Source organism: Cydia strobilella, chromosome 23, assembly GCF_947568885.1.
Source record: "Cydia strobilella chromosome 23, ilCydStro3.1, whole genome shotgun sequence".
NCBI lineage: Eukaryota > Metazoa > Arthropoda > Insecta > Lepidoptera > Tortricidae > Cydia > Cydia strobilella.
The window spans coordinates 6,424,030-6,451,314 of NC_086063.1; the positions used below are offsets into that span (position 1 = coordinate 6,424,030).

General features: G+C 37.2%; 1 long non-coding RNA gene across 1 annotated transcript in view; it reads left to right on the forward strand.

Moving 5' to 3' along the window:
* Positions 1-27,285, forward strand: part of LOC134751913 (uncharacterized) — a 521,238-nt gene that overhangs the window by 239,756 nt on the left and 254,197 nt on the right. The gene's annotated exons all lie outside the window — the stretch shown is intronic.

Here is a 27,285-nt window from a genome sequence, read left to right on the forward strand (position 1 = left end):
TACTTAAAAGGCCCCCCCACACTTAAGAGCGACCCGAGCCTCTAACAACTTAATAAAATGTAAATATCTAAACACTACCCTTTCCTGAGAAGTACCCATGACCCATATAATGTAAACACTAAAAAGTGTATCTTGAGACGAGAGTTTAAGGTTCATTTTGAGTAGTTTGATTTTAGTTTTATGTTGTATAAAACGTTCATTTAGATCATATGGTAGGTTATTAGAGTAAATAGTATGTTGGAACTTAGGGAAGTGTGTTAAATTAAAGGGTAGACTTACTATTATTCTGAATAATCCTGATAGTACGCTGCACGCTGATAATGAATATTAAACACATTGAGTGCCGGGATCTCGGCGAGTTCACTGTTCGTAGTCACTATCCTGTACAAAGCGGGAAAACGCTATAAACGCTGTCTCTTCTCACTTACGACCTACACAGAATTACATAGACCTAGCATTACATAGATGCGGCCTACCGCGTGCGCCCGTAAGGGATAGACATAGATGACGTCATAAACGTGGGGATACCATATTGGTAAAAATTACCCCAATATTTGATATCACGTTGGGGCGATTACCCTGGAGGCAAAGTTTGACGGTATTAAAATTGTTGAATAAAATGTCAATAGGCCGTTCTTTTTAGGCGTATGAACAATAAAATACCTCCTATAATTCGCGCAGGTGGTACAAAACTAAACATGTTTAGTAAATAAAACGTAAAATAAAATGTATTATGAGTTTTAATTTTATGAAATCACAAATCACAATCACATTATTCACACCAATTAATGTACACCACATTTAATCTTCACAACATTTGGTTATTTTATTTTTTGGAATTAGAAATACGAAAAAACTTCGAGGTTAAAATTACCCATAAAATTATGATATTTTCATCTGGTATCCCTAACATGATTGTTATGCAGCTAAATTAAGAAGAAGATTAAAAACGGCTGGCCTCAGACTCGTCTGAGTAGCTGACATATTACCACAAACAACCTACGTAATTTGGGCGGATAATTTTACAAATAATGTTTTGTTAATTTGCGTAAATAATTGTGATATTTTTATTGAAATCGTTTGATTCTACAATGCTTTGAGTGTAACGTAATTTTACGATGTTATTCTCACATATTGCGTTAAGAGAAAGGTGTAAATTACCGTACTTACGTGTGAAAGGTTATGTTCTCATATTTTTGCTCAGAGCGGCTATTACAGCCGATTACAGAACAATTCACCATTATTTAATCAATTCAAAACGCTAACCATCACTATGTTTTATAAGAGAAAGCACAATTTCATAGAAAACAACAATAATTAAACAAGCAACGAACAAGCATGACATGTCACGTACTTATTTGTTTGCCACAATTTCGGTTGTGGCAGCGGTGGAAAAGTGAAACTATGACAAAGACAAAAAGTAATATATTGCTCTCTGTCACTACTACTGAAAGATACATAAGACTATCCCGTTCGGTCATTTCGCCCCACCCCTCATGACCGATCCATGTTATACTAGATTCATGCAGAATTATAACAGAAGGGCTGGCGGTTTTTCACACGCTTTTATTAGGTCGACCTGTATGTAACCAAAGATAGATATAACTCCGTAATAGATGGATACAGTCTAAGGAAAAAAACGTACCTCGAAAATCACGAAAATTTGATTCTCGATCAGATGCCGCCACTAGCTTTGGCCTACTCTCGTATAGAGGGCGTTGACGGTTTCGTTTTGTATTTATAATTTTAACGCATATCAGTGAAAGAACATGGGTCAAAATCATATAAAAATAATTAATGAAAATAAAAAAATCATTTATCCATATTTAAATACATTTTAACGTATTTTTATAAATCTTCATTTTTAGTTTTAAAGTATGTCGATAGATGGCAGTGAATTTCCAGTGGTTACAAAATTTACTATGACAGTACCGCTCTATCTTATTATATATCCTCTTTGATGTAACTATGTAATTGAATCTAAGGTAACTAATTTAAACATCTTCCCGGTTTCCAATGAAGCTGAAAATTTGCATACGCATGTAAGTCGGGTGACAATGCAATATTATGGTACCATCGAGCTGATCTGATGATGAAGACAGGAGGTGGTCATAGGAACTCTGTGATAAAACAACGCAACCTAATTGTGTTTGGGGTTTTTAGAATTGCCTCGATGAGTATTAATTGCCTGTGGAAAAAAGTACAGCCAGCGATAAAAACTTGTACCAAAAATGAAATTTTTGCCAAAAACCTATTTCATTTCGACTCATTTCCGTACGCTTGACAGTTTGTCACTTGAAATTAAAATGGCGACCGTATGGTTAATTTTATTTATTCAAAGACTACCGATGGTTACCGAGTGGGACCCACGGAACACCATAGATGGTGCTGGCCGGGGTGCAGGCAGGCCGAAAAGGAGATGGCGGGACGACTTATAGACGCATTTTATCCGGATTGGCGGGACACAACAAACGACAGGGTCGAGTGGAGGAAACGAGGGGAGGCCTTTGCCCAGCAGTGGGACACTAAATTAGGCTAGGAAAAAAATAAAAAATGAAATTCAAAGACTGACATTGTTTTGCATTTATTTTTACGAATTATAATAGTAAAATACATGACTCTCGAAAAGTCATTAGCTTTCTTAAATGAATGTTTTTTTAACGTACTAAATGTTATGTTACCTATTATAGCATTAAGAGTCCATCCAAGCTAACTTTGCACTGAATTTTACAGAAGAAAGTCTGAAAGTATCCAATTTACGTGACGCCCGCCCGTCGTGAGCACTACTAGATTTAGATTTATGTTGATATTCCACACTTTGTCATTAAAAAGTCTATGCAGAGTTAGCTTGGTCCAACTTTTTATATATAAAGTATTCTCATCCATAAAATATGACATCGATTAGATAAAAAAGGTTTCGTGGCGCTCCTTTTTTATTAACTATCAAAATAATTATTATAATAAAATTGTCAATAACTATTATTGATTATATTAAACTTGTTAACAACATGATATACGTACGTCCATAATAAATTCAGATAAACAAATATATAATAACATACATAAATAAAACTTATGATTACTTTCCCTCAATTATAAAATAATGAACGTTTTATGTAAATTAATAATTAATGAAACAGCGAACTTCAATTATTGTTTGGTTAAAGTTACGTAGGGTACTTGATTAATACAAACTTCATTAAAATACTACTACGGTTCAATGAATATTATAATTATATATTATTTATAAAGCGTAGGCATGTGATAAGGCGTAGGGATGTGACGACCCCATCGCCCGCTGGTTTTACCAATGAAATCAGTACGTAGGGCAGCTTGTGGCGAGCTGTAGGGGAGTAGCGACCCTACGTACCCAAGTGCTTCTGGGGAGTTCTGTCAGGTACCCGCAAGAAGGATGGGTGGGACAGGATTATTTGCTTCTTGCTTGCCTTAGCCGGCCGGCCAGCATAAGACTCGAGTTGGCACAGTGGCTGTCAACAGCCACTGGATAGAAAGCGGCGCACACCTCTCTACACCCCTGAGCCACTCACACCGGTGTTGCCCTTGAGCCCTTGAGCCATCCTAGATGTCGCTTTTTGTGGGGGCTCATCTTGTGAGGGCGAGCCGTCGTATTAGGCAGGCGTCCGATTTTTTATCCCATAAATCAGTACTTAGTCCATCGCTTTCAGGGTAATAACCCAGTTCCATCAACTCTCAATAATAGTACTTATACCCTGGCGGGTGCTGCCTCTGCGTGCGTCCCATGACACGAACAAGGGCAGCATCCGCTCGGTGTACCCCTTACATTTCATTAAAGTATCAAAAGGGCCTCTACGTTATCTTGAAAGCTTGCTCTGATGACAGCCGCGCTGTCAGTTGGGGCACTTTCAGAAACCCGCTGACAGTACCTACATTGTGGTCAGACATAACATAACAAAATCCCTGTATAATCCATAACGCTAAGTGTTAATTACATTTAAACAACGCTAAATCCTATCATTAACCCTATTAAACACAATATCCCCTAAAAGCTTCAACGAGCACAAATCTAGCTTAGAAAAAAACATATTGTTGTAGTAAATCCAAATAAAAGCGCGCCCTAATCCGGTACCTGATTTATTTCGCTACATACGTTAGTCTAATTAGGTTAAAAGGTTTATTTCGGACGTAAATATACATTACGGTTTACGAGTAAAGGGAGAAGACAGTGGGAGCGAAGCGGGAAATTGCGAAATATTGCTTTCTTACGCAGTGTGCTACGTAGGCGAATAACGCGAACGCGAAGCGAAGCGATGCGGCGCGGGGTGAATTAATCCTTTGAGCCTGACATGTGGAACTCCGTAAGCACGAAGTAGGTTTCTAGCAAATTGCGTTCTAGCTTCCTAACGCCATCTATTAAAACATTGTGGCACGACGTCGACAAGTACGTACGAGACGCCACACCCCTCTTTCGAAATTACTCCAATACACCTTACATTAATCTAAATTAAACTATCGTTAGATATATTTCAAAATAGTGCTAGCATAGTGAGTGCAGTGTGCTTGAGTTCGGTCGATACAGCCGCCCTACCAGACCTTCACTTGACGGCTCCAGCTGTGGACTGCCCCGCGCCCCCCAGTGCACGGAGTACAGCTGCCGCGGGCACTCGTGCCGGAGGAAGGACTCCCGACGAGTCCGAAACATGTCGCCAAAAGCGACTAAATATACTAATGAGTGAAACCGTAGTGATCTAAATACACCTTACATTCTTTATACTACTGTTGGTCTTACTTTATGGTGGCATAGCATCGCCACGTTCTCCATTAGTTACAGCCCTTATATCTTGAAACTGGAGAAAAGGAAACTGTGGTTGGATCCGTAGCTATTTCCGCCATGTTTATTTTGGTAACAATCATTGCCCTTACTTCAGGTAGCATAGCATCTCTGTGTTCTTCATGAGTTACGGCGCTTATATGTGACGTTATCAATCAAAAGGTACCACATTGTCGCTTGCCATAGGAATACGACGCTCTGACAGGTTATTTGTATAAAGATACAAGCAAATTTCGTCTTTATGGTAAGCGTCAAAGTGGTACCTTTTGATCGACAACGTCACATATCTCGACACTGGAGAAAAGGAGTGTGGTTGGATCCGTAGCTATTTCCGCCATATTTATTTTGGTAACAATCATTGCTCTTACTTCAGGACCTTCAGGTAGCATAGCATCGCCATGTTATTCATGAGTTACGGCCCTTATGTCTCGACACTCTAGAGAAAAGGAAAGTGTGGTTGGATCCGTAACTATTTCCGCCATGTTTATTTTGGTAACAATCTGTAGTACACAGTTATGGGAGTCAGTATACAGTCATTTTTTTTTTTAAACTACGTCGGTGGCAAACAAGCATACGGCCCGCCTGATGTTAAGCAGTCTCCGTAGCCTATGTACGCCTGCAACTCCAGAGGAGTTACATGCGCGTTGCCGACCCTAACACACCCCTTACTCACCGGCAGGAACACAACACTATATATGAGTAGGGTCTAGTGTTATTTGGCTGCGGTTTTCTGTAAGGTGGAGGTACTTCCCCAGTTGGGCTCTGCTCTAGATCTGGAATGACATCCGCTGTGCTGTGCCCTACCACACAAAGCGAGATGTCATTCACAGTGCCCATACCTCTCTTGAATCATATATCTTTTTTATATGTGAAGGAGGCATTGATTTCATCAATTTCATATGTGGGTAAGTATATATAAATATTAAATACAAAAATATAAAATGGAACGTCATATCATATAAAGTACATCTACATATGTTACTTACATAATATAACGAGCTTCTTTTATTAGTTTTATTTAACAAAATATTTTAAACATCTTATTGTTTCTGGTGTTAGGAGCATAGCACACTGCGTCCGACTCGCACGTTGCTCCGAAGTTTGAGCGAGACAATGCTATGTGCGTATTATAAAGACGTCCCGCTCGTGTGCCGGACCAGTGTGTCATGCCCCTTATTGTTACGACTACTTGTGGCAAGTTCTGACATAACAAAATCCAAAAGCCATAACAAAATTTAATTGTCAGTTTTGCTAAAACGCAATCAATCCTAAATTAAATTCATAAAAATGGAATGCTCGCAAAATATCAAATGCTCAATCAAAATAGGTAAATTTGGGGATGAAAACGTATTGATTGCCAAATTTCAAACGTACATGTTTTGCATATCCGCGACTTGCAATAAAAAACCTAAATTCAATGAATATTCATATTACGTTTGAAAAAATAAATTCATCAATATTCACATTACGTTTGAAAAAATAAATTCAATATTCGTTACACGTTTGTATTCAAATTTGAGCTTAGCATCGTTCTATTTAGGTTAAAATTTAAGTATGATTGCATTTTATAGTGTATGGGTAGCTAAATCTCAGTGTCATAATCAGGGCTCGAACAATTCATGCGGATGACGTCAAACTACTTATGATTTCAAATACTATTTTCATAAACAATTACCACTTATCATTTATCAACCTCTTTAAGCAATCGGATATGTATTTTATTGGCGTCTCCGCCATTTTCCCTGCTCGCTAACATGGTTTGAGAGATAGGGTGTTATAAACTTTCCGTTACCAGGGCATTCGGGAACCGAGGAACAACCTAAATCTTCCCTTGTTAGAGCACACTGTATGTGTAACTATTGTTCCAACTTTGCTGGTTAGGGTTTTAGATTTAGTTTGTTTGAATTTAATCTGGGTTTATTATAGATATGATCTATCGTGTCAAAAGTGACGTTTCTGGTTGAAGAAATGACACTTTTGTCAGATCATATCCATAACAAATCCAGGGTGGACTTCCAGTTCGATCGCCATCTTGATAGTAGCCTCGTGATTAATTTCTTTGTTTTTTGCTCATTAATATTGTTTAATGTGTAATATTGATAGCTTTATTATACAGTAATCTAATGTGGTAGTGTGCAGTGAATGGAGAATTAATCTCAAAGCGTGTTTAACCACCATTCTGGAGTCAACGGCCGGTAGTCCACGTGCTTCTCGTAAAATCCAGCTATCGGTTTTACGAGACAACTACAACAACCACCGAACAACGTCGTGCTCTAAGAGCATTTGGTATATCTACCTCTAACCGTGTCTAGCTAGAGCCCTAGAGGCCTATAATTTTATTGTTTACCGTACACTGGCTATGGCCGATGGCCGATATGTTTTAATCAAGAAATATTAATTCGATCCCACGTGGATCCCACTTTGACGTTGGCGAAATCATCGACAGTATCGATGGAGCCATACTACCTCAAAAATTGATTGATTGATTGAACAAATCCAGATCAAATTCATAACCTGTTATTACAATCAGGATACGCCGTCGCTTCGCTTTGCGCTCTCTTGGTCAGTTAGGTAATCCAAAATCAACTTCCAAATTAAGAAAGTAGCATCCATGGCGAAAATATATTTTTAAGAACGGGTAAGTAACTAGAAATGCAGGCTGCAGACACCATTTTAATTTTATCTGTAGAATGCACCCTAAGGTAATGTTAATGTTCATAATGTTAATGAATTTAATGATAAACCAAAGATGCAATATTTTTCTCCAGAACGCAACCTGGGGCGGTAGATATGAAATGTGTGTCTCGACCAGTAGTTTGCTACCACTGTGAAGCTAATAATTATGTAATAAATATTGCTTAAGCTACTGAGGTGTTGGGAGCAAAAGGTTCCGTAACTAATATTGAAAAAGATATTATTAATTATTATTTAACCGCTGAAAATTATAGGAAAAGCTAGAAAAAAAAGGTGGCACGAAAAAGTTGTGGTTATTAAAAATCATCTTATTGTAAAATTTTGCTTTAACTTATGGAAACTTGCAACTTCAGGACCGAGTTACAATAAAGCCGCCACACCGATATTACCCTTACTTCACCAATGATCAGCCGACTTTTGACCTGTGTTATCCGTTTAAACTAGTAAAACTTCGACCTTTCCAGTGACAAACAATTTTGGTCCGTACAGTAGAATTAAAAAAACTATACTTATCTCATTTCATGGTCTCACAATAGTCATAATACTAGCATAAGAAAAATACAGTTCTCTCTGCCTAATTACCTATGCTCCACGGAAAAGTACACTTGCCAAACTATAGCTTTATACTTTACTCGTACACTAAAGTCAGGCTCAGGGGCTTATTGGGTCTTTAAGAAATCGTAGTTCAAAGAACCGCATAGAAAAGTGTATTGCGTAGTATAAAATGTGTCTGATTGCATCTCAGGGATCCTAAAAGATTCCTAAAGCCTCTAGAATTACTCTATCTGATCGTTCCATTCATTGTTGACTGCGGGCAGTATCGAAGATCGGTATCTTTTGCGTCTGCCTGTCATTTGTTTGTGTTTCGTAAAATACTGGGATTAAAACTTTGTAAGGATAGGTAGGCACATATAATGTTCATCACATACATTATATTGTACATTTCAAAATATTTAATATGTCTAACGTTTTTCAGATATTATGTTACGTATCAACTTGTCTTTATTACGTAAAACATTTATATCTTGGCTATGTCACAGTAAAGTAATCACGAGTATTAATAAGTTAATAACCTCCCTACAACGACTCGTCTCTCGTCATATTGGTAAAGATTATGCAGTGTTTATTATTCAAATTAGTTACACAGCATTACAGTATTACTACCAAGGCATTGTGAAATACAAAACAAATACAAATACAAAGATACAATACCCTACGAGAAAACACAAAAAAATAAGTATTTAAGATTTGGGCGACGACATAACAGCGTGGCTCCGTTGCGTCGTCTGACTTGGTGTAGAATTCGGCAAGTTGCCCCGGAACAGCCGAAACACCACACCCTTCGGCCAGAAGTCCGCGCTAGCGATGGTGTCCTGCAGCGGCCGCGGCACGCGCACCACAAATGAACTGAAGTGCACATAGTGACGCGACTGTAGCTGGTTCACCCTCAGCGTATAGCCGTAGCCGTAGTCTTCCGGCGGATGTACTCCACCACGGCGGAGTGATGCAGTCGAGACACGTAGAGCGCCTTACTCGGTGTTGCAATTCGTAGACCGGAATTAACCGGCTCCGCAGTGCCACACAGAGTCTTACGGGGCGACTTGCGTGCCTTTCTCTTCCTTTCCGCTAGTCTGAATCCCTCCTTATCCACATTGGTGCGGGAGGACTTCTCTAAAAGGGGTGCCCGTGATTTACACGCCTTAGATTATCACTATTATCAGTCGACTATTACTTATGTATTTATTTATCGTATAGTAGTTTTACACACTTATTAAATTTACATTCCGCAAACACAAATTGAATCGTGTATTATTATTAATCTGATCCCATATAGGGATGAAAGCACTTTCACCAAAGCTAGATAAAAGCATAAAAACGAGACTAAACATTTTTAGTATAAATCCAAAATCCAGAGTCGAAACGTGTTTGCAGTATGGCCGCACGTCACTATTACTCACGGTTTGGTCAAATGCATTGTTTGCAGTAGCTGTTCACATTGCATAACAAGCGCTTCGCTTCAGAAGGATATGAGTTTGACCCCCAACTGGGTCACTTAAAGTACCTATACTGCTACATACTCTGTAGGTATGTAGTGTCGTGTTCCTAATGGTGAGTAAAGCTTTCAGTGATAGATTCTCATAAGAATCCATCCTTGCACTGAAAACTTCCTCATGAGGACCATGAGAGGAGGCCTTTGCTTTAAAGCTTAGAACCTTGAAGGCACAGGCCTCCCCTCATGCGCGAGAGGGCTTGGTCTTTAGTCTTCAAGCTGACTCATTGGGGACTTTTCACATATCCTATCTTTGAATTTCTTTTGTGTACGTATGCAGGCTTCTTCACGGTGTTTTCTTTCACCGAAAAAGGTAAATATTCGATTATTATTCTTTAGGTAGTGTACATAAATTCTTGGTAGGTACCTACTTTTATCAAAATGGTGGAAAAAAAAGCTTCGTATATAAATATAATTAGGTACGAGCCAGGATTTGTACCCGCGACCTCCGAATTAAAAGTCGGACGTCAGATCCACTCGGCTAAATGGTAGTGCTAGCAGGCGTGGCTCATTCCGCGATTTCGTCTCGTCGCTACAAGTACATGCGGCCCCACGCGGCCTACACCAATTTTGGTGTCTAGCCATAGTAATTGCCGCGCACCGCCAAGGAACGGACGCCTGGTCGCGCTTGCGCCATCTAGCGGTCATATCTGTCGTAATAGACGCGTTTTGTTAGAGTGAAACTTCTATACCTAGTACTATTATTTATTCTGTAGTGGTAGTGAGTAGTAACCTCTTCTTTACACTAGTTTTCCTGAGTATGCAATCGCGTATGCTCGGTATGCAATGATTATAGCACTAAAGCTGTGTTGCCAACTGCAGAATAAAAGAATTTACTCTCGTTTGCCACCGTGGCAGAAAAACAAACGTTAAAAAAAACCGGCCAAGTGCGAGTCGGACTCGCGCACCGAGGGTTCCGTACTTTTTAGTATTTGTTGTTATAGCGGCAACAGAAATACATCATCTGTGAAAATTTCAACTGTCTAGCTACCACAGTTCATGAGATACAGCCTGGTGACAGCGGAGTCTTAGTAATAGGGTCCCGTTTTTACCCTTTGGGTACGGAACCCTAAAAATGAAAAAACTTAGAATAATTAAAAAAAACAATAAAAAACACGATACCACGGAAATTGCTAGTCAATAAGAAATATAAGTAAGCACCTAAGCACATAGTAGATCGCCTTTCACCTTTAACCCGTCAATGGTATAAGATGCCTGAGGGTTGTGCAAAGAGCTAGGGGTCTATTAAATAAGAGTTTTCTCAAAAAAGTCTCGAAAACTTACTCGTACTCGTCGTCGTCGTTTCTTGACTATTTTAGGTTTACCTCTCTCAGAATCATTAGGTTTTTCGACTCTGTCTTTAAAAAAGTTTCCTATATTACCATACACGTTTTTTAAATTAGTATGTACTTTTTATTACTTGTACAATACGTATGTACCGCCGTGGAAAGTAAAATATCTATTCAAACTTTTGAAATATTTTTTAAGAATAAGTAATCCTAGCGAGTCTGTGGAAGAAACCCAAAAAATTCAAAATTTTCGACAAATCAGTTTTCGCGATTAAATTGCGAATAATCGTGAAGCATAAAGGATGACTCACGTTAGACCGATCTAAAAAAGATCACATTCGTAATAAGTTATAATATCTGACCAATCAGCTTTTTTTAAGTTTTACGTGTATATTACTTATGTGAAATAAACATATTCGTAATTTTTTTTTACTAGCCTATTATGGTGTCCCACTGCTGGGCAGAGGCCTCTCCCCTTGTCTTCCACGACTCCCGATGTAGTGCCTCCTCCGGCCAGTTGTTGAGAAAGGTGTCTAGGTCGTCCCGCCATCTCCGTCTGGGCCTGCCGGGTCCGCGCCCCTCCTCTGGCATCCATTTGGTAGCTATGCTAGCCCATCTGTCTGGATGCATGCGGCAGACGTGACCGGCCCAATTTACTATTCGTAAAATAGTAAGTTTAATCTTTTAAATAATATAATGTATCGTAAAAGAATATTTTTAGCAAGCGCTTAGACTACTACAGCTCCTATTTTAGTTTGCTGCTCAAATATCAAAGAGTTCGCGCCTGACAAAGGATGATCTATTCAGCTTCGTTTCGCGTGGAAAGAATTCTCGAGGAATAATATTCCTAACGCCGATATTCTGATTCTACTCTTCGATTTATTTCAAAAAAAAATTTTTTTTGGTAGGTTTAGAGATAAATATTATGAGTCGATTGTACATTATAAATCTGCACAAATCAATAATTCCAAGAAAGTCCGGGTACTTAACTGATATAGGTTTTTATAGATTTTTTAATCACCTTCCATCATTAAAAAATGTAATTAAGGTATTTTTCTTCTCCGTTTCAAAGTCTTTCGTCCGGCTGTTCTCCTCTGCAGGCCACATTTCTTAACTGATTCAGGAAAATTTAGTGAGCAGGTTCGATGTATTTTTTGTCGGTTCAGTTTTTGGTCATTTTCCAAAATGACGGACTCCAGAGTTTCGCAAGGTCTAAAACTCATAGACACTAGTTTTTACAAGTCCATTGTAAAACACTTCAAAACAATAATTTCATAAAAGTATTTCCCACATAACACTTCATTTAACACATGAATATTCTTATAAAAAACCGCGAGCGTAACCATTATTCTCAATAAAATTTATCACATTTGTTTAGAAATATTAGACGGCGTATATCCCATGACATTTGCGACCTCGTTCATATAAAAGCATGGTGCACACCGCGGTAGTAGGTATATAAAACGTGTGGATATCGAAAATACCTATATCAGTGGATGTCACTTCAGATATTGCCCTGGATGGCTGGCACCAAGCCCGGGGTAGCGGTAGCAAAAAAAATTTAAAATTTTTGCACATATTTTTTTTTACCACCAATCACCAAATACCATCAACAGTTGGGTGTATTGGGGATGGGTTGGGAGGAGGTTACCCATACTGACCAGAACGGGAGTCAGTGGAAAAATATATTATGATTCGAGCCTTACACCCCAACAGAAGGTAATAAGAAGATGAAAAGAAGAAAGAAGACTAACAACACCACCGCCACGACCACGAGACCACGAGGACAATGTTGTTTTCGAAACGTCAGTAATTCTAAATCTTAATTATACGGGGACTTTTAATGACCTATGTACCTATAACTATAGAGACTATACGTTCTGTCTCTATGTAGCACCTGTTTTCATAATGTAGCTATTTATTTTTAAGATCATATAAGGTATTGGTTGCTGTATTTATAAATGTTCATGTTGCTATATATTTTTTATGTCACTAAATGAAGTCAATGTAAATAGGTATTGTAATTACTTGTGAAAAATGCCTTGAGGTTTACTAAAAGAATATATTTTAAAAAATTTGAATAAACTATATTTTGTATAAATAAATACAGTCGGCCCAGACAAGAATATACAAGCGGAACTCCTTTTCTAATTTCACTTATTAGAAAAGGAGTTCCGCTTGTAATATTAGTTGAAGTTTATTATGCAACACGGCCCCGGTCAAAGATTCGAACGTTCTACTTTTTTTTTATACCACGTCGGTGGCAATCAAGCATACGGCCCGCCTGATGGTAAGCAGTTACCGTAGCCTATGGACGCCTGCAACACCGGAGATATTACACGCGCGTTGCCGACCCTAACACTCCTCTCCGTCGCAGCTCGCAGCATTTGCGCATTTTTGCAGACCTTACCCATGTAGCACGCGGTCCGATATGATAGAGGGTGACAAGTGTCGTGAAAGGTTTCTGGGGCACATTTTTTGTAATAACCAATGCATCGTATAGTATACAGACGCCCTAATAAGCATAGTGGACGGACGGACAGATTTATGAGGTTTTGTATTAAATGTTTGTTTTTGTTTGCGACCGCCAGTTTTGTATAAGTATACTTGGTTTTCGTTAGTGTAAGTGGATGAAGTGAATTTTTCGTAATATTGAGATGTCTAATGCTGTTCAGAGACCGTCGGCACAGGGCGGACACGCTATACATCAAAAATCACTTGCGTTTCTATGTGTGAACACGTTTCTGTACATGCGGCATGCGTCATTGTGTGAGTAAGTTGCTTAAAAATAGTAAAATTTAATTATAATGTCCTCCTCGCCGTGTCCGACGACGGCGACTCCAACCGTTTTTAATGGGAAACATGGAACGCTCTAATGTGTGTGTTAAAAATAGTACTGAGCGGCCGGCAAACGGCCGTCAATCTGGTGTCGCGGGGCGAGGTAATTCCAGTCGGGGCGGGGCGGTGCGTGGCCGTTCTGTATGATAATACTATTACTTATTCAGCTTATTCTGTGCCTTCGGTTATAATGACAATACCTACTAATATAATGTTATATGTTACCAGATATAATGGCCCAGATGAGGATTTTAAAAACCTGACAAAATACACGAGTTTGTATCTGCGGAATTGTAAATTTTGATGTAAAGTTTATTTAAGAAGTGTGTATATTGCCAATGGCAATTTGCCATACGAGAAATAAATAAATAATGAAAGAGTAAGACAATATAGAAATTGGAATGGAATGAAGGAATAACATTGTAATTATCCTTACCGATAGAAGATTAAATTTCTTCCCCTTTAACTTTATATTCATCCCATTTTAGGTTCTTGTCTTTATATATTATTTCTTATTAAGTGCTTATCCTATTTCGCAACTATCTGCCTGCTTCTATAACTAGTATTGATATCGTACAAGTAATCTTTCTGCCTAATGATACACTGGCAAAACGCTGATCCTATCTATTCATCAATGTGCCTACAATGAATCATTTATCAGACCACCTCCTATGGCGTTAACATGGCATACGAAAAACGACTATAAGGTATGCCGCTTATAAATATCATTATCAAGAGTGTATTAAATATACGCAACAATATCTTTTGTTTTAGATGCGAAAAACCTGTGTTCTTTTCACTGAAGTAAATGTTTGCATTTGCGTTTTCACATTGTCCGATGCGATATCGGATGTCGGAAGCAAGTAAAATGTATTCTCTGTATTTATTTATGCATTTAATAAATCATTATTACTAATAAACGATAAATAACGCAAAAAGGCGCACTTAATGCTATTGTCACTCTCCTGCGCCTTCTGACATCCGATATCGGAAAGATGCATTTTGCGATGTCGGAGCCCTCCGTCAGCTGTCGGACCGATAATATTTGTTTGTGTGCGTATGTGTAGGCATAACGTTTGTTGTAGTGTGTGTGACCGCTAGACGGCGCTCGGGCGCGCCCCCGCGGTCTGACTATGCGGATGTAGGATCATACATCCGATGTCAGATCGGACAATAAAACCCTCTAACAGTTAAAAAAAAATTGTTGCTACTTACACAAAAAATGGGACTTGCGAACAATTTTTTACCTGTCACAAAATCGGTTTTAGGATATTGAGCAAATATTTATTCTATTAATTGACACTATGCTGGACACTACGCCAGACACAAATAGAAAGAACAGTGGGATTACGCCTACAGGCGTCTGGTCCACCAAGGTGTTAGGTAAGTTTATTTCTTAAATTACTCAATAAGTCTTTTTATTTTTGCAGTGTTGGAAATTGAATAAAGATATATACCTATATAATGTATAAATACTACTTAAAAAAGCTAGAAAGTAAATTTCACATTACCTGTGAGATCTGTAAACGTCCGACCCTTTGTAATCACACTTGTATTTTACACGTTTTGATCTTAGTAAATAATGTATTCATTCAATCTAATAAAATCAATGCGCTACTGCTATCAACTATACGGTCCCTAGCAAACTATATATTGGTTTCCCTCTTAGAATACTATTAGTTAAGTTGTTAGTACTTGCAATAATTTAATAACTTACTTGAAGATAGCCATCGTAAATTATCGTAAACAAGACCGGCAGTCATTATAATTGAAGTATGTAACTAGCAGGATGACATTAACTTTAATGCTAAAACATAAAGGCATATTTATCATTTTCTAATACCACGAAGTTGGGAAATCGGGCGTAAAACCCGCGTAATGATAAGCGTACACCACAGCCTATGAACGCTTGCAGTATTTATGGCTTATAACGGGTAGGTTAGAATGGTTTTGAACTGCCAAGCGATAATGGAAACGCATTTAACAATTTTGTTTTATTTACTCGTTTTTTATCTTACAACATTAATTTATTTACCTACGTAATATACATTAATTTCGATACAATTATAACAAAAACTGTCATATTACAATATTACAATCATCATCTATTTTATCACACGTTCATTCACTAGAATAAATAATAGTACTTGGTACAGAAGATTCACTCTCTAACAAAACGCGACTATAACGACAGATATGACCGATAGGTGGCGCAAGCGCGAGCAGGCGTCCGTTCCGTAGCGGTGCGCGGCAACTACTATGGCTAGACACCAAAATTGGTGTGGACCGCATGTACTTGTAGCGACGCGACGAAATCGCGGAGTGAGCCACGCCTGCTAGCACTACCATGTAGCCGAGTGGATCTGACATTTTGAATCGGGATCCTTGAGCGTGAGCGATCTTCAAGGTATCAAAATTAGATCAAAACCGTAACAAATGTATAAATCTGAATCGACCTCCTGGCTAACTTTAAAATGGCAGCTTTTAAGCCGGTACAGTCGTGCACATAAGTGTTATATTCACAGAGTAAATAGAGAAATGCAGAGTAAAATAGAGCGAGCTGCGAGTGACTCAAATCCGATAAGAGGCTATGTGTGTATACAAAATCGGTTTGTTATGTTATAAACTCAAAGATTTATCTTTGATCTCTGTTGTCATGTATGTAAAATGTATAATTTTGGTGCAATAATGAATATTTACTTACTTACTTACTTATACTAAAATATTATAGGTAGCGTAAATATTTTAGGTTTAAAGATGTTTATTGCTCATAAAGAACAAAATTTTGCTTAGGTATAATGAAGTGAAGAAATTCAGCCGGTAGAAGAGTCTCATGAACCCTCCGATCGAATAATGGCGCTCCCATACAATCAAAAGTCCACTCTTATTTTAAAACGACATCCTTGTGAAAGTTTTCTTTGCTAAAAATTGTTATAGAAATAAAATAGAGCGAGTAATAATTTTGTAAGTACACATGTAAAACTTCCATTCGCTCTAATAGACGCATTTTTTTTAAATAATTATACTTACTTAAAGATCGTCAAAAGAACCCTAAAAATGCACGCGGCAGGCGACGTTGCACGTTCTTTACGAATTCCTTTTTCTATGGGATTTAGTGTATCGGGATTTAGTGCATCTCATACATCACACGTCCCTCCGCTCCATTTGTCACCAACAGAGGGCGTGATAAATCTGACCGGAAACGTGGAGAGATGGGCCACAGAGGGTTGAAGTTTGTTCTTCTTGGGGCCGATTCTTTTGACAATTTGATATGGTTTTCAGCTTATTTTGACACGACATTGACCGTGAACACAAACCAGAGTTAACTAATTCACTGTGATCGGTGCACCAAAGTCCTATTTAACTCCGTATAAGATGAATACAGTCTAAGGAATAAAGTGCCTCGTAAATCAAGAAAAACTTCTAGATGGCGTTGACGGTTTCGTTTGTTATTTTTCTATTTACAAGCTATTTGGCAGTAAATTTACTGTGACTATAAAATTTACAATGACAGTAACCCTCTATACTATATATTCCCTTTGGTGCTGACTAAATGCAATCAGAAGACGTCTCATAATGCATTGCGCTTGATGAGTGAGATGACCTGATTTCATATCAAATTGAAAAGAGGGGGCGAAAAGCCAAGAAATTAAACATGTCGAGCAATCTTCGACTTATACAGTAGTACTGGTAGAACCCGACAAATTTGTCAAATTTGTTTTTTACCTTTATAATTATAAAGGTGTATTCTTAACCGTATTTAGTCTAAGATGTCCTACAACGTTTTCTGAAATCTAAAATAATTTTGAAAATTTGTTTCCGTAATAACTTAGTGAAAAACGCCTTTTTGGTTGCGACGCTGCCACTATGTGATTTTGTTTAGACATACCTATACCCTATACCTAATACTGACAGACATAAAAGTTTTAAAAGAAACATACTTGTTAGAACGTGACAGGCATGGTGACAAGCGATAAAAATGCGACCGTGCTATCACCGCTGGCTGTAATAAATAAAGACTTTACTTATTCGTTGTAATTTTGCTTTTCCGCCTAGATGTAAAAATAACGCAAAAACATTTTTTTTTTCAGCAAATAAAGAACATTTTTTGTCGCATTTGACCAAAACTTATATAACATTGTAACTCATGTATACACATGAGTGACCCGTTTTAGTATATTTAATATGTGAAGTTGTGTGTAACTGATGTTTGGTTTTTAAAACAAAATCAAATTGTTATAGCAGAATTGGAAATGTTTATCGAAATTTTTGTGTCGGCGGCGGGAGCGTTAAGTTAAACGACTGCGAAGATTATAGTTGTCAACATGGAGACTATATAAAGGAGCCAAATCTCTATGTATGAAAAGTGTCCATCAAAAAACAGTAATTAGGCGGCGCCACCATACACCGAAATACTACCAAAAACAACCTACGTAATTTGGTAGGGTTATTTGTTGCCTTATATGGTTCATGTTATACTCATGTCCCAGAGTCTAACTAGCGCCACCGGAGAGATTAGGAACTATTATTTAAAGCTGAAAGCGGTCACTTTTGCAACAATTTTGCCATAAGAGATTGGCATCCTTTCTATACCATCCATAGTTGTCAAGTGTGTTACATTCATCTTTCACCAAAACGTAAAACGATTACTATGTGTTATAAGAGTACCATCGCCCACACGTAACTGTCCAACGGTGGAACTTATTATGCCTTTTGTAATAAGGACCGATGAACAGTTAAGTGTTGCTGTTTGTAAAAATGCATTTTTTTATTGTGATTGTGGCGAATTACCATATTGCATACGTTTTATATGTTGTTTCTAAATGTGTAATCTGATTTACTATGTGTAGGCACAGAGCGGATACGCCATACATCAAAAATCATTTGCGTTTTTATGTGTGAACGACACGTCTGTGTACACGCGGCATGCGTCATTGTGTGAGTAAGTTGCTTAAAAACACCTTAAAAACAGTACTGAGCGTTCGGCAAATGGTCGTCAATCTGGTGTCGCGGGGCGAGGTAATTCGAGTCGAGGCGGGGCGGTGCGTGGCCGTTCTGTGTGATAATAATATTACTTATTCTGAGGTAGCGTTTTTCCTACTGCTCCACATGGGTTTTTTAATTAATAAATTTGAGTACTCATTGTCACCTCAAAACGTTTGCCTGCGTTTGTCTAACAAATCGAACTCAAGACCCCTGTCATTACAGTTTAGTATACCTAATAATCATTTTATTTGTATTCAAGGTGTCTACAATAAAATGTTCCCAACTTCTTATATTTTATATAAATAAATCAAAAATAGTAGTAGTAGTAGTAGTACCGATCTCGCTCATATTCGCATATTAGTGCGAGCGAGATGTATAGAATGTAAATTACGTAGACGTTAGTGTACATATCAGTTCTGACACTGTCAGTGACTCATGGTACTGGTACTTGTTACAAAAGATTACATATAACCGCTGAAAATTGAATTTAATAAATAATAAATAAAAATAAAATAATAATATTTTTTTAAGTAAGTATTTTTTTATTTAGATTTCGAATTCCAATTTTTACGTTGCAACGTTGTTAAAAATAATCATACCTATCAATTTGCAAAAACATTATCAGAAATTGTACACGTGTGAGTACAATAAAGCGAGGCCACAATTAAGCATATTATTTGTCTGTCCGTACATCCCCTTATCGCATTAGCCCCCTAATATGACGCATGATGGAAAATCTCGTTATGGCGTAAATTATGGAACATGCTCCCTTTATATCATTATAGGACAGGGATCTCATAATGTAACATATTTAAAAACATAATACTGATATATAACAGGAACAGAAAATTACTTTTAAGGACACTATTCACTACTGTTAAAGAGTTATTCATTGTAAAAAAGTTGAATATCTAATAAAAAATTCTGCATCTAAAATACGAGAGACAATGATGATTGTCGGAGCAACATACCTACCTACCTATACCTATGCCTTATTTATAAAAGTAGCCTCATTAAGACTTTTAAAAAACCTTTAGACCTAACCATAAAATATTGAATGCCCTGAAATGAAAGGACATAGGTAATAACTATTCCATTTAAAAAATTCTCGCATTTTTTTTACAATTCCTTAAAAATCTTCGCGCTTGTCATCTCATACTAAATGCAATATACTAAATATGACCTGTATCCGAGATGACATGAGCGAAAATCGATTTTCAGAAGACTTTTAGACAAAATACCGACTTACTAAGTTGGCAGTTGGCAATAACCTAGTCAAAATAGCTTAAAAGTTAATAAACAATTATTTTTGTTATAAATAAAACATTAAACACATGTGTACCCGAGTGTACCTGTCCGAAGGCGCTTCCCAAGAGTGACGGGTAGTGATAAGAAAATTGCTGAATCAATTATCTTACTTTAAAACGCTTTTATAATTGACATTACATGGCGGAACTTTCGCACGCTCGTTTGTACATCACGATTTTTAAAACGCGGCGTTTTCTGGATTCGTTTTATATCTAATATTATATTATTTATTTATTAAACCTTTATAGCACAAAAGAAAACCTTGCAGTAGTTGCAGTAGAACAGGCAGACTTAATGTCATTAAGCATTCTCTACCAGTCAACCTTAAGACAAATCACATACATATATATGTGGCTTTCCATTACAGAAGGGTCCTTTTTTATCTGAAATGCCAACAGAAATTCTGATAGTAACGTCCCTATTGCACATGAAGCATAAGGACCCTTCTCTAATGGAAAGCCACATATTACACCAGTACTAGGAATGAATTAGAATAGAATACGTATTACGTAAAGTTTTGTGAGTACATTTCCCACATGAGCAGGAGCAAAGGTTTCAAATAAGATTGTCATTAAATTTCATTTTGTTTAGCTAAAATAAGAAAAATATAAATGTTATTCCGCATCTTCCACGTATATTATCATCATCATAACGTAAGTATGTATATTGTATGTATATTCCAAGTTCGGATCAACTTTTCGGTGTAAATAGAAATCGTCACATTAAGCCCTAATTTTGTAGTAGTAATTTTATTGATCACATCACATTCTATAATTTATAACACTCTCAAGCTCAAGCTCCGATCAAGGAAAAATAACAATATACAATATGGAACGATTTCCAACTTCCCTTTATTTATTATTCAATACTGTCCACAAAAAATAAAGTGCGTATGTATAAAAGCGGTTTTTTAAACGCTTCAAAATATCCACCCAAAACAAACACAGTGCGCGATAATAAGTTCATTTACTTAATACCTAGTGTTCAGTCATAAATTATGCCGCACTGTAAGTTTGTTCGCGATGTGTATTGGAGCATGCGGCGCATACTAAGATGATATGATGTATTATGATAATAATATATGCTTGCAACAGTTGCAACATATCTTACAAGATATATTATGAACATAATTTAAATTCTTGTAGTGTTAAGGCCGTTCCATCGGTCTGCCGCTGTCTTTGTCACATTTCGCAAGAAAGAACGGGAAAGAACATACACGCCAAGTGTCAATTTTGATCGAATTTTGTCGGTTTTTATTTATTTTAAAAACGTTACCTTACAATATCGAAATTCTAAAGCTATGAAATTACTATTTATGTTAAGATTGTTTTTTCTTCTTTTTTTGTTTATAGTATCACATAATAAATAACCGAGTAAAGTAGGATTAAAAGTCAAAGTTAGAGGTTACTTTGGGAATTAATTGTATCGAGCGAAGTTTCATAATTCGTGTATCGGAAGCTATGTTGTTAAAGATAATATAGTCAAGAACTACATATATTTTTTCCACGTCTACGAATATCAACGCTTCTTAGAAAAACATTATCATATAATGAGATTTTTCGCCTTCTGGCTCAGGGAACCGCCTTAAGTAAAATAAAAACGATGATTATTAATAAAACTTTTATAATAAATTTTACTTTCGTAATTTTAAAATCTTAAGGGACTTGTATATTAAAAAAATTGCCTGTTTATATGATGCCACTGCTTGGTATTTAGACAGAAATTTTCGAGATTATTAAGATGAAGAATAAGGTAAGGTAAGAAGTTCAGTGTTGTTTTTTTATTAATTTTAATAAGCACTAAAATTGGATAAAATCATTTTGACGAACTTTCTGTTAAATAATTTTATAGATAAATTAATTACCCTCCTGTATAGGTACCAAAACTTAAGCTCTTTATTGACTGAACTTTTCAAAAAGCGCATTAAATTCAAAATTAATCGAACATATTCGGCTTATGAAAGCCCCAATAAAATCGAGCTTTGGAAGCTGCAAATACCTGATAGCTTTTATGCGTTTACACTATTTGTGGCTTTCCATTAGAGAAGGGTATTTATGCTTCATGTGCTTCATGCGCTGTTAAGTGGGGTGTTGGTAAGGGCTTTTATCTGATCCGTCCAACGCATTGGGGAACGTCCTCTTGACCTACAGCCATTGACCCGTCCCCGAAAAACAAGTCTCTCAACGGCCTGCTCTCCACGTCGCGTCACATGTCGGAAGTATCTGAGGATACGCGTTTTGACCGTAGCTGAGAGCCTCTCTTTCACCTTGAGTTCTTCAAGTATGGAGACGTTTGTACGGCGTTGTGTCCAAGATACTCGCAGCATTCGTCTCCAACACTACATTTCGAGTGCATCGATTTGTACATGTCTCAGCACTATACAGTAATATAGGGAACACTACAGATGGCCTCAGCCACCGCATCAAACTGCGATGTTTGCGTAAAAGGCCACTGCCTCGATCCTGATCCATTAAACATTAAAGAAAACGACAAAGTCACACCAAATTCCGTTGATATCAACAACAACATTCTATACTATATAAGAAATGGCTCCATAGAAGCAATGAACTTGGATAACTATCTGTGAATCATACTCCATACTATTGGAACATTTGAAATACAATATTTAACAGTAGATCAAATTACTGGAGACATTTTACAGAATGTACAAGGATCAAACTCAAATCGATGTGCTTAAAAAAAGTAAAGATATGTGGTTTTATAATGGAACAATATATTGGGTTAACAGCCGAAAGGAACTATGTTTTATAACATGAACATCAGCGCGTCTACAAACTGTTGCTGCTTTTAAAAACATCAAAGTAAAGAGCGTTACTTTTAACTTTATCAATAAGTATGTATATTACTATTAAAAAAATTAGGCGTACAAACAAAAACCAAATCAGGACAAAAGTGTTTTACTAACAGGACGGGTGATGTGTATGTGATAGATTCACATAGACATAGTCTAATATATCAAGTGGATTTAAAGACAGACCAGTCGGTGCGTTTGGAGCTAAATATAACAACTATGAGGGTGAGAGCATATCTATATGCTTGATATAATAATAGCCAAGAGAAAACCACAAATTTGTGGTTCTACTTTAAAGACACTTTGATGCAGTGTAGAGTCAAATACTCTGACAAGTATAGAATTGGTGTGGGGCTGGGCATTATTCCTGAAATAGAAATAATTACGCCAGAAAACAAAGAAATAACCAATAAACCAACCAATAAAAAATCTATCTGGTTTACAAGTTTTACGCGTGAAGTTAGAGGTATCTGGGTACTTTGCTATATGTATAGGTTAAGGTACCTATTATGTGAATGTTGATCTTATCAAGCTTTGGGAACTAAATATTGGCAACCGAAGAACTGATCTGCTTCGCAGCATATCTGTGGTTACAAGGGTGTTTTCGTATATAGAAAGTTTGTTCCAATACTACTTGTTCAGAACTTTGCGCCGCTTTCATGAAGTACGTGGCGAGATGTTTTATTTTTAGGTTAACCTGCAGAAAATTACTTTTTATCTACAAAAATAAAGTTGCAAAATTGCCGGCTATGAGTAGCGTGAACCGGCTGTCGATTTAAGGATGACTCACGTTAGACCGGGCCGTGTCCGGGCCGGAGCTTCCGGTGCTTACTTTTCTATGACATGACAGGTGATCACGTGATGCTTTCCATAGAAAACGAAGCGCCGGAAGCTCCGGCCCGGACACGGCCCGGTCTAACATGAGCCATCCTTTACACTACACCTTATAGAACAAGGTCACCCACGCGTCTGTCTGTATGTATGTATGTTCGCGATAAACTCAATAACTACTGAACGAATTTACATGTGGTTTTCACCTATCAATAAAGTGATTCTTGAGGGAGGTTTAGGTGTATACAATCTTAAGTTTTTGTGTAACCCGTGCAAAGCCGGGGCGGGTCTCTAGTAGTTTAATAATTTTGTTATGCTTTTGAAATTATTTTGATATGACTTTGATAACCGTCTCGGTTATTGGCGCTGCTCATTTCACGAACGACTTAAACTCTATTTCACATTCACCAATCAGCGGGAGCGATCTTCAAGTTCGTATTAAAATAAGATCAAAACGACAAGTGGTTAAATCCGAATAGGGCTCCGGATTGTTTTATCACTCCTTTCCTACAAAACAAAAACCGGAATAACGCGAGCCGGACTTGCCCGCCGAGGGTTCCGTACAGATTTAACTTTTTTTTATTCTTACAAATTTATAGATTAAAGATTTTTCCTGTTCATCATAGTTCTAGTTCTAGGTCAACGGGAAGTACCCTATAAATTTTGATTCCCTTGAGTGTTGACATGTACATTTTTTGCGGCATAAACGGCCGTAGCTTTTTTTTACGTTAACTTAGAAGTTTGATTTTTTCACAGCTTCTAGGGACTGCGTAGACCTGAGTATATAGTTTTAATTTCAACTCGATACCTCCACGAATTCCCGAGATAAAAAGTCTTAACAGCAGACAGACAGACAATAAAATGATCCTATAAGGGTTTTGTTCTTTCCCTTTTGAGGTACGGAACCCTAAATAGCGTTGGGGCAATATTGGAGCCGTTAAACGGGGTAGCATTAAAATGCAGGTTTGACTTTGGAATTTCAGTCGTACTTTTAACCTTTCTCCTCCAATTGAGGGGGATTTAAATCTTCTCGGGGCAGAGGTAGGGTTAGAGCCGGCGTAGCTTTATTTGACGTTCATAAGCGCATTGTAATATGCCTATATACTTGAATAATAAACTATCTTTGTCTTTCTTTATTTAATGTACAATATTTTCTGCGATTCAAATATTCCAGGGTAACCTTTTATAAGTAATTAAAACAATTTGTTTGATTTTCTTTTCTAGATAAACTAAATTGAACTTTACTTCTGCCATTCCAATTCGAATTTAAATTCCAAAGGCACTTTCATCCTTTTGGTTACTCTTACTAGGCTAGAATCTAGCCGGTCTAGGTACAAAATGTTTGGCATAGGGCTTTAACAATGTCAAACGTAGGAATATTCATGAGTGTGGCAACTGGCAGGACATGGTGCGTGACTGAGCACTAATTTTGCTTCAAGTGAAAGGACGTTTCGTTATTAACCGATTTTTGAAAAAGCAGGTTCTAGATTTTTTTGGATTCCGTAGCCAAAATGAAAAAAAAAACGTTATAGTTTTGTCATGTCCGTCTGTAAGTCCGTCTGTCTTTTACAGCCATTTTACTCGGAAACCATAGGATACCATACCTATTTCAATGAAACTTGAAATGTAGGTGTAGGTCTTTTAGGTGTAGTCATATTTTTATTTTATTTTTATTTATTGGAGAAACAACAGAGGTATGCGACAGGATAATAGGTTACATTGTTAGGTACATATATGATTGAGATGACACTTACTTCCTTAAACGCTCTCACTAAAACATACTTAAAATAAACGGACTTAACTAAAAGGTATGGCATGGTAAAGGTATTGTGGGCCACTACTTATTAAAATTTATATTAAATTAATATATTTTTAGGAGGGCACGTAATACCTAACCTACATGTAACTGATGTAACTAAAAGTAAAATATAATATATTTTTCAGCTCTCCGGTCGGTATTTGTCGACCTGGGTTTTGCGTCGGCCGCCAATTACATGTGATCTGAGACATTTCTTATTGGTACAAGCGAGACGTACGATAACTACATGACATCAGTTAGATATCATAATTACTGATGTCAGTGTACGTTCGCATTGGCTTGGCTGACAACAAGCTCGTGTAAATATATGGCTTTCCATCACAGAAGGGTCCTTATACTTCAAGTACAATAGAATAGAATAGAATAGAATAAATTTTTTATTGTATAACTGTGTACGTACAAAGGTGGTAAATTGGTAACTAAAAAAAAAAAAAAACGTTTATTCAAAGATCTTACTTACAAGTAAAAACATATTTTCTTCTGCCAAACCACACAGTGGTTTGTTGGCAGACGAGGCTCCTTTGCGTTTGTGTTAGCTGTTGATATGTAACTTAACTTTATCTTAAACCTAAACTTACCTACTTAACCCTTTACTGCATGCGCAGCCTTATATGGTTGTTATGTTTTTAGCTATTAAAGTTTATAAGTATCAACAGTTGCCTGCTAGGGCGTACAATTATGATAGACAATCTACCTATCTTAAAACTAAACTTATACTTAAGTACTTACATCGTTATATATACATAGGTATCTGTTAACTTGCAAAAAATTCATTGACATCATAAAATACTTTATCTATCTAAAATTCGAACAGAAATTCTGATTAAAAGGTCCTTATTGCACATGAAGCATAAGGACCCTTCTCTAATGGAAAGCCACATATATTTTTGGAACGTTAGCTTGTAAAAAAGTTTGTGAACTCGACCGTACTCTTTGTTATTGGGTTGGTACTCATAATCATTGGTTGTGGTGTCGTAGGACAATTAATATAATCAAATAATAACTTAATCCGCTCAACACAATTCGCTCCTACCATAATATATTTATTTTATTTATTTAAAATTTAAATTAGGCAACAAGGCCCATATTACAAATACGTTACAGACTGACATACATATCACTATATAGTATAAAACAAAGTCGCTTCCTGTATTGTCCCTATGTATGCTTAGATCTATAAAACTACGCAACGGATTTTGATGCGGTTTTTTTAATAGATAGATTCAAGAGGAAGGTTTATATGTATAATACATTAAGGGCCTACCAAGTCCAAGTAAAGGCCTGAATAAGCTATATGCCACTTATCTGATGAATAAAGTCATCTTTGGCGTTTCACAATCTTCGAATAAGCTTAACTGGTAGATAAATACCTTTACAACTGAAGGTAAGTATTATCTGGCAGTTAATTTATTTGTTAATTAGCTATCAAATACTTTACTTGGACATTGTGAAACAGGCCCTAAGAATTGCACCCGTGCGAAGCCGGGGCGGGTCGCTAGTATGTATTATATTAACTTAAAATTAAACACTATTTATGTGACAAAACGGCGTGTCTCCGTTAAATCGGCTGCTCTTGTGTCGGATTCGGCAGTTTGCCTCGGAACCTCCGAAACACGACACCCTTCGGCCAGGAGTCGTAGCACGGTACGCTTATCACCATGCCTGTCAGGTTCTAACAAGTATGTGAGTGCGAAAGTGACGGACTTAGTGATAGGGGAAACCATGCTGCGCGGGCAGGAGTCGACACACTCGATGGTCCCCTGCAGCGGTCTCAGCACGCGCACCACAAAAGAGTATGTATATGTGTGTATATGTATGACCTCTCTTAACGTAAAAGGCTGAAAAGGA